Source organism: Coregonus clupeaformis, chromosome 12 (genome assembly GCF_020615455.1).
Source record: "Coregonus clupeaformis isolate EN_2021a chromosome 12, ASM2061545v1, whole genome shotgun sequence".
Lineage (NCBI taxonomy): Eukaryota > Metazoa > Chordata > Actinopteri > Salmoniformes > Salmonidae > Coregonus > Coregonus clupeaformis.
In genome coordinates this window covers 26397727-26407131 of record NC_059203.1, presented here as the reverse complement: position 1 = coordinate 26407131, position 9405 = coordinate 26397727, and the positions used below count along the sequence as shown (strand labels likewise).

The following is a 9405-nucleotide window of genomic DNA, read 5'->3' as shown; positions in this document are numbered from 1 at the left end:
AAAAGACACCTGTACCATGTCAAATATAGAGTTGAAATGTATTAAATTTTTTGTTTGCATCCCAATATTACACTTTTTATACATCACAAAAGTCTGGGCGTAGAAGGCCCTCATTGTTTGGGTTAGTAATCATTTGTAGAGTGGCTCCATACCATCATTAAGTTTGCCGACGACACAACAGTGGTAGGCCTGATCACCGACAACGATGAGACAGCCTATAGGGAGGAGGTCAGAGACCTGGCCGTGTGGTGCCAGGACAACAACCTCTCCCTCAACGTGACCAAGACAAAGGAGATGATTGTGGACTACAGGAAAAAAAAGAGGACTGAACACGCCCCCATTCTCATCGACGGGGCTGTAGTGGAACAGGTTGAGAGCTTCAAGTTCCTTGGTGTCCACATCACCAGCGAACTATCATGGTCCAAACACACCAAGACAGTCGTGAAGAGGGCACGACAAAGCCTATTCCCCCTCAGGAGACTGAAAAGATTTGGCATGGGTCCTCAGATCCTCAAAAAATTCTACAGCTGCACCATCGAGAGCATCCTGACTGGTTGCATCACCACCTGGTATGGCAACTGCTTGGCCTCCGACCGCAAGGCACTACAGAGGGTAGTGCGTACGGCCCAGTACATCACTGCGGCCAAGCTTCCTGCCATCCAGGACCTCTATACCAGGCGGTGTCAGAGGAAGGCCCTCAAAATTGTCAAAGACTCCAGCCACCCTAGTCATAGACTGTTCTCTCTGCTACCGCACGGCAAGCAGTACCGAGTGCCAAGTCTAGGTCCAAAAGTCTTCTCAACAGCTTCTACCCCCAAGCCATAAGACTCCTGAACAGCTAATCATGGCTACCCGGACTATTTGCACTGCCCCCCCACCCCATCCTTTTTACGCTGCTGCTACTCTGTTAATTATTTATGCATAGTCACTTTAACTCTACCCACATGTACATATTACCTCAACTACCTCAACTAGCCGGTGCCCCCGCACATTGACTCTGCAACGGTACCCCCCTGTATATATAGCCTCCCTACTGTTATTTTATTTTACTTCTGCTCTTTTTTTTCTCAACCCTTTTTTTGTTGGTGTTTTATTTTTACTTTTTTAGTTAAAAATAAATGCACTGTTGGTTAAGGGCTGTAAGTAAGCATTTCACTGTGATGTCTGCACCTGTTGTATTCGGCGCATGTGACCAATAAAATTTGATTTGATTTGATATATAACAAAACTGTTTGACATTGAAAAACTTTTTGACACCAGATTTGTCATTTTATTAAATAATCTTTATTATTATGAAATTATGAAAAAATTAATAACATTCCACCCATAAGACCAAAGAGGGCACTTTTGGTCATTGACTGCAGGAAAGGGTTGTTTCAAATGATCATCACCTGGTGAGTGGAACTGTGTTTTTTGTAAAAAATAATGTATTATTTTTTTGTTTTTGCTCAATTGATTGGGTGGGCCTGGCAGGGACTAGCTCCCCAGTGCCTACGCCCCTGATGCAAACAGCACCTGATGACTGAATTGTGCATCACAAATAGCCTACTAACCAAGACATCAGACCAAACTTTTTCAATACCTGGTTTGCATACCCATTGTTGCCTTAGTTAACATATCATAAATTGAAACGTCTTTCCTACCTACCCTACCGGCTACCGATGAGCTGCTCCATGCCAAAACCAGTTGAGAGCTGCGCGCTCTTGCTGCCTGTAGATGATGTTTCATGAGCTGAATTAAAAGATCCCCGAAATTTTCCATATGGACAAAAAGCGTATTTCTCTCAAATTTTGTGCACAAATTTGTTTACATCCCTGTTCGTTAGCATTTCTCCTTTGCCAAGATAATCCATCCACCTGACAGGTGTGGCATATCAAGAAGCTGATTAAGCAGCATCATCATTACACAGGTGCAACTTGTGCTGGGGACAATAAAAGGCCCTTCTAAAATGTGCAGTTTTCTCACACAACACAATGCCACAGATGTCTCAGGCTTTGTGGGAGTGTGCAATTGGCATGCTGACTGCAGGAATGTCCACCAGAGCTGTTGCCAGAGAATTTAATGTTTAATTTCTCTACTATAAGCCGCCTCCAAGTCGTTTTAGAGAATTTGGCAGTACATCCAACCGGCCTCACAAAAGCAGACCATGTGTAACCATGCCAGCCCAGGACCTCCACATCTGGCTTCTTCACCTAAGGGATCATCTGAGACCAGCCACCCGGATAGCTGATGAAACTGTGGGTTTGCACAACTCAGAAAGCATCTCAGGGAAGCTCACCTGCGCCTCTGTTTTAGTAGAAAGTTGAGGGATTGGCCTGCGGAAAATGTAACCACTCTCATATTCATAGACAGAGCTATGGATGCAAGGACTGACCATCCATGATATCAAAATTATAGTTTGAACCATGTTTTTCGGCTATACATTTACATTGCTTACAAACATTGGAGTAAAACAAGCTTATATTTTGGGTTCTGATGGGGTACGACAGTTGAACTAAACTCATTCATAAGTTATATTCTTCAAGAATCAATGGGTATATGTCATGCCTTAAAGTCCAAAAATGTATTTAGCAACTAAGGATTCTAGCTTTAAATGGGTAATCCCGAGCTAGTCCCTCCCTCTTTCTTTCTTTCCCCGCCGCGACGCTCGCTCCAGACACTGCTGTATCCCTCTTTCGTTTTTCCAGCCACGGAAATCGGTGAACCGATCGGTGCGCTCTGACTTTTCAGTAGTCTGGGGATAGGTCGCGTTTATCTGTACTTTTAACGCGGATGTACGTGAAGCGGGAACCCACTCACAACTTAAGACAAAACAAGAATCCTCGCTAAGTGAATGTATTGGGTCTGCTGCTGTGCGTTCGGACCAAGCGGATCCTTCCTCTGCGCGATCATTTCCTCCTATTTGGAGAGCAAGGGTGTTAGTTTTCGAAGTGAAATCTCAGCAGTTGGTTTACTTTAGGGCCTCGTAACGTGTTGCTCTAGCTTATCATGTACTTCATGTCGAGTTACTGATATCTAAAAAAATCTGTAAAGTGCCGCGGTCAAGCCCATCACTGTGCAATGCCACAGTTGTCAAATTGGAGCCCAGATGGGGAACAAAACTAAACAAAACCTTAGGCTATAGCTCGCACTTCTACGGATCCATCCAGCACGCACCTTTATGCCAAATAACGCATAGGGGCAAATCCACGTCACGGATTTCTCCCTCCATCTCAAAGGCACAATATAGGCACTGATTTAGTTTTTCTGTGTCAAACTGTAGGCTAGGCTACTCAACGAAATACCCTTTGCACTACCCAGATCTGACTGAAGCGGAAGAGGACTGTTTTTTTCTGTCTGAGATACGGGATACTGGATTTACCCGCTGGTGGAGACGGTGATTGTGTGTTGGTGAGGTGAGCTGAGCAGAGCAAATGAGCGCTCACTGATACCATCTCCTGCGGTCTGACTGCCCTGAGCATCCGGGTAAGGACCGTCGCCTCTCTACCACATCTTAGGTTATTTTCCACAGGTGTGTGAATGGAATGAATGAATGAATGGTTGCGTGTGTTTTGTATAGGCTGTATCAAGTCAACCAACCGCCTGTTGTCTGCAGAGCTAGTCCTGCTTGGGGGAGAACATAATCAAGTTTCAATAAACAGCCCTCCCAGTTTGATAATAAACACTGATGATTTTTAAGTGGGAACAGCTGTTGATTAGCTGCATCCTTTTCTAATTTCCCCAAACCTAATTGCTGTGTAATGGGGGGAGATTTAGCGTATTTAGACATGGAGTCTGTGTCCTTCATCAAAGAGTGTTTTTCGCAACAGTTTCTCTCATGTTAGAAAGGAATTACTGTGCATGTGAGGAGGCATTTAATGCGACCCTGGGTTATCCTATAATTTTAATCGAGGGACATATTGACAGCAATGCGCATCTGTCATCTGGGTAGCCCAAAGCCCGGCAGATGGCGATATTGAGTCGTTTCATCTTACCGTCCAAAGGGAATCTATGCTGCCAGCTTTACACTCGTATCCCCTCTGAACTGGTTTGTACATAAAACATTTTCCATTCAGGCTGCAAAGCCATCAATTTCCTGCTTAACTCGATTTAATGGGAGAAGGGGGGGGGGAAACATTCAGCCAATCAGACGAGGGGTGAAAAAACAGTCTGCTGTAACCTGACTGACTGAACACACTACACAAAATCCGGGACTAGCATTAGCCACTGTAGCATGGTGTTGGTAAATGGTGTTTAATAAAGTAAGCATATTTCTCCAGTTTGTTCCCACCTTCTCGCCATAAAGCGAGTTAAGGAGGAAATTGAATCCTTTGCAGCCTGAATGGAGAATGTTTTATGAACGAACCGGTCCATGGGGGATGCCAGTATATAGCCGGCTGCATGGATTCCCTTTGGACGGTAAAATTAAATGACTCCATATCACTATCTCCCGGCCTTTGGGCTATAATCGGGGGTCTTCTCGTGTGTGAGCGTGTGCTTGTATGTGTCTGCATTACTGGATATGCAGGTTTAGCTTCATCGAGTGGTTCTTCTTCCTAGTTCAGATTCTACATGTTATGTGTAGTGAATGGCTGTGCTTGTTGACTGCAAAACATAATATACATTTTTAGTTTGAGCTTAGAAAAAGGAGAGACAACCTCCTTAATTAATAAGTGCTTCGAAAAGTCAACCCTTCTTACATCATGTCCAAGGGATGGAATCAGCTCTCTTCTCGTCTCCTCCTCTCCTCCCTTCTCACTCCTTTTTCTGGGTGTGTCCTCGCGCTAGTGCGTTTCTACAGGAAAGGGAGACCCCGCAATATCTGCTTGTGACGATTTTTCAGATTGTGTGACCTCCAAAGGAGGGCATCGGCGCTGTAATTTTCCACCTGCTGTTATTTTCCCCGTCAAGGGACACTGCTATTATTGCAGTATTATTATCACCGGAACATTCAGGTGGATCCCCCTCGGGTACAGCAACACGTACACGCTTTAAAGCTGGCTTTTATCCCCGTAGATAGACAAAGTCACCTTCACTCTAGACTAGGTGTGACTGCTGCAGTGAACTGAAAATGTCTAATCTTACTGTAGGCTTGATACATAGGAGGCTGGTGGGAGGAAATATAGGAGGACGGGCTCATTGTAATGGCAGGAATTGAATAAATGGAACGGTATAAAAACACATCAAACATATGGAAACCACATGTTAGACTCTGTTCCAATAATTCCATACCAGCCATTACAATGAGCCCATCCTTCTATAGCGCCTCCCCCCAGCCTCCTCTGGCTATATATCACACCTTCACCCTTCCCCTGGCTAAGCAATGGGGAACAGCCTCACTGAGAAAAAACATTGCATATTTAACTTATTGACTACTATTTAAGTTGTATTTAATGCTGTAAAAACATCATATAGCATAGTCTGTTACAGGTGTTATATAATCTATAACTATACCATTACAGTGGGATAGCCTTATACTGTGTCATAATTGCAGTGTGTCTCCTTCATCTCTTTGACTGAGATAATTCATTGTCATGTCTGTTAACTTGATCAATATGACACAACCTGATCAATAAGACATATCACATTATCAATATAGTAAGCCTCCCGAGTGGCGCAGTGGTCTAAGGTGATGCAGTGGTCTAAGGCACTGCATCGCAGTGCTAGCTGTGCCACTAGAGATCCTGGTTCGAATCCAGGCTCTGTCGTAGCCGGCCGCGACCGGGAGACCCATGGGGCGGCGCACAATTGGCCCAGGGTAGGGGAGGGAATGGCCGGCAGGGATGTAGCTCAGTTAGTAGAGCATGGTGTTTGCAACGCCAGGGTTGTGGGTCTGATTCCCACGGGGGGCCAGTATGAAAAATAAAAAAGAATGTATGCACTAACTGTAAGTCGCTCTGAATAAGAGCGTCTGCTAAATGACTAAAATGTAATGTAAATGACACTGCATGCATGCATAGTTCTCTGTCTCTGTCTGTCTGCCTGTCTATGTTGATTTGCTGGGTATTCTCATATTGGACAACTGTCAGAGCACAGCCGCGAACCTCTAAGCGTATTTCGGCCCTCCGCTAAAGGGTCTCAACCTTTGTGGCAAAAATAAATTGCAGGGTTGCTGATTCAAGATGCAATCAGAACTCCATCGTACTCCAGACAGAACAGAAACTGGTGAGGTCAGCTTTTCAGTGTGACATCGTCATATATACTGTCCTCGTCTAATAATCCCGTGGGGCCTCCTTTTCTGCCTCGTTAATTCACCAATCACACGCATTAATGACTGCCCCTGTGTCTACCATGTAGATGACCAGTGATGTATCACTGTGATGTGTCACTGAGTGTGAGGGACATGTGGTGCACAGTCGTGCTCATTAGTCCTGTCAGCAGGTCATCCCCAGCTTCCTACTGGAGATTGCCCCTATAAGCTCATATATACACATGGAACAGTATGCTACTCTTCAGTCTTGGTCCCATGGGCCCACAGGAATAACAATAAATGCCACCGAGCAGACGTTTTTTATCTACAGTGAGTGCATAAATCAATTCCCTATGGGAATTGAATCCACAACCTTTGTGTTGCTAGCGCCACACTCATACCAACTGAGGACCATACGGAGGCACATCGTTATAGTCCAGGACTTGAATCCAGACAAAACCCTGTCATACTGAGCACTCTGAGTTGTGCTTTGTCTAATACTGTGTTCTTTGTGTGTTGTGTCATGCACACATTGGTGCATGGTTGAGGGGCCCTATACACAATCTGTGTTAATTGTGTCAGTTATTTTCAGTGTGAAGTTGGTGTGTATTGTGGTAGTTTGTGTGTAAATTATTATGTAGGGCTGTACCTTACTCCCAAAAAAATCTTGGTTGACTGAGAGTCGTCTGTTCTTTCGACCAATCGATTGGTTAACATTTTAAAATGTGTATTTTTTCCTATATGGACAAATCCTACACTACCAGTCAAAAGTTTGGACACACCTACTCATTCAAGGGTTTTTCTTTATTTGTACTATTTTCTACATTGTAGAATAAGAGTGAAGATATCAAACTATGAAATAACACATGGAATCATGTAGTAACTAAAAAAGTTTTAAACCTGAAAATATATTTTATATTTGAGATTCTTCAAATAGCCACCTTTTGCCTTGATGACAGCTTTGCACACTCTTGGCATTCTCTTGACCAGCTTCACCTGGAATGCTTTTCCAATAGTCTTGAAGGAGTTCCCACATATGCTGAGCACTTGTTGGCTGCTTTTCCTTCACTCTGCTGTCCGACTCATCCCAAACCATCTAAATTGGGTTGAGGTCGGGGGATTGTGGAGGCCAGGTCATCTGATGCAGCACTCCATCACTCTCCTTCTTGGTAAAATAGCCCTTACGCAGCCTTGGTGTGTGTTGGGTCATTGTCCTGTTGAAAAACGATAGTCCCACTAAGCCCAAACCAGATGGGATGGCGTATCGCTGCAGAATGCTGTGGTAGCCATGCTGGTTAAGTGTGCCTTGAATTCTAAATAGATCACAGACAGTGTCACCAGCAAAGCACCCTCACACCATAACACCTCATCTTCCATGCTTTATGATGGGAACTACACATGCGGAGATCGTCCGTTCACCCACACCGCGTCTCACAAAGACACAGCGGTCGAAACCAAAAATCTCCAATTTGGACTCCAGACCAAAGGATACATTTCCACTGGTCTAATGTCCATTGCTCATGTTTCTTTGCCCAAGCAAGTCTCTTCTTATTATTGGGGTCCTTTAGTAGTGGTTTCTTTGCAGCAATTCGACCATGAAGGCCTGATTCACACAGTCTCCTCTGAACAGTTGATGTTGAGATGTGTCTGTTACTTGAACTCTGAAACATTTATTTGGGCTGCAATTTCTGAGTAACTCTAATGAACTTATCCTCTGCAGCAGAGGTAACTCTGGGTTTTCCGTTCCTGTGGCGGTCCTCATGAGAGCCAGTTTCATCATGCGCTTGATGTTTTTTGCGACTGCACTTGAAGAAAGTTCTTGAAATGTTCCGTATTGACTGACATTCATGTCTTAAAGTAATGATGGACTGTTGTTTCTCTTTGCTTATTTGAGCTGTTCTTGCCATAATATGGACTTTGTCTTTTACCAAATAGGGCTATCTTCTGTATACCCCCTACCTTGTCACAACACAACTGATTGGCTCAAACGCATTAAGAAGGAAATAAATTCCACAAATTAACTTTTAAGAAGGCACACCTGTTAATTGAAATGCATTCCAGCTGCCTACCTCATGAAGCTGGTTGAGAGAATGCCAATAGTGTGCAAAGCTGTCATCAAGGCAAAGGGTGGCTATTTGAAGAATCTCAAATATTAAATATATTTTGATTTAACAGTTTTTTGGTTACTACATGATTCCATATGTGTTAATTCATAGTTTGATGTCTTCTATTATTGTACAATGTAGAAAATAGTGAAAATAAAGAAAAACCCTTGAATGAGTAGGTGTGTCCAAACTTTTGACTGCTACAGTATGTTTTAATAAAATCAACTATATGTAGGCTACTGAGCTTGTCTGATGCTTTAAGCACACTGTGATTTAAATAGTTAAGACACACAAATGACTCAAGAGGGAGCCAGAGATCAAGATAGCCTAGCCAGAAGAACCTGTTCCTGACCCCCCTCCAGCTGGTGCCGCAGATTATGTGGTTAAGCTCCTGAAGTCACCGGTAATAGGCTACACCAGGGGTCGGCAACCTTTTCCATTTGGAGTGCCAATTTATCTTACCATTTCTATCGATCTGCGTGCCAGTTATGAGTGTCATATGCACAATTTCGTGGAACAGTTTCATTTAATTAAAATAATGTCTTCGAATCTCAATCATTATAATGTGCTTAATCAAAATTCTAAAAGTAACTTCTATTGCCATTGCCAACTATATAAAAATAGCCTACATAAAGTCAACAAATAAAAACATTGCAGCCTGCAGGTAGAAAATATCCTGATTTAAAAATAAATATCCTATAAATCACATTTGGTTACGCATGGCCTGTCTGCAAGGAACTTGAAACATTGTGTCAATTATCGACATAGTCTGGCCTGAAGCTCTTGCTAGCAAACTTGCAACATTGTATAAAATATTCTGGGCCATCAGTTTCCTGCACCAGTGAGCTCCGGACAGACAGCTGTAGGCTATTTGCGCAAGGGATAAGAAGTAATCGGGTATGCCTATTTTATGATGTTTACACCGGATCAGAGCATGATATTTTTTTCCCCTTTCATGCCGAGTGGTTATCAAAACAGAGCTGGAAAGATGTTTCAAATAGGCTATGTTGAGGAACTATTGTCATTCTCAATGGATGTAAAAACAGACTTTTTTTACTTGCTGTTTGAGGTAAAGAAAAAATTACTTTGAGAAGCTCCACAGTGGTGTTGAGTTAAGACAATCAGAAATAC

The 9405-nt window shown here is 43.3% G+C and overlaps 1 protein-coding gene across 6 annotated transcripts in view; it reads left to right on the top strand.

The window, feature by feature from the left end:
- The first annotated feature begins 2647 nt into the window (after positions 1–2647).
- Positions 2648–9405, top strand: part of LOC121578138 (plasma membrane calcium-transporting ATPase 1) — a 187913-nt gene continuing 181155 nt past the window's right edge. For all 6 annotated transcript variants that reach the window (XR_006002737.1, XR_006002736.1, XM_041892265.1 and 3 more), the window contains exon 1: positions 2648–3465. The gene's annotated coding sequence lies outside the window, so the exon portion shown is untranslated. The remainder of the gene's footprint in view (positions 3466–9405) is intronic.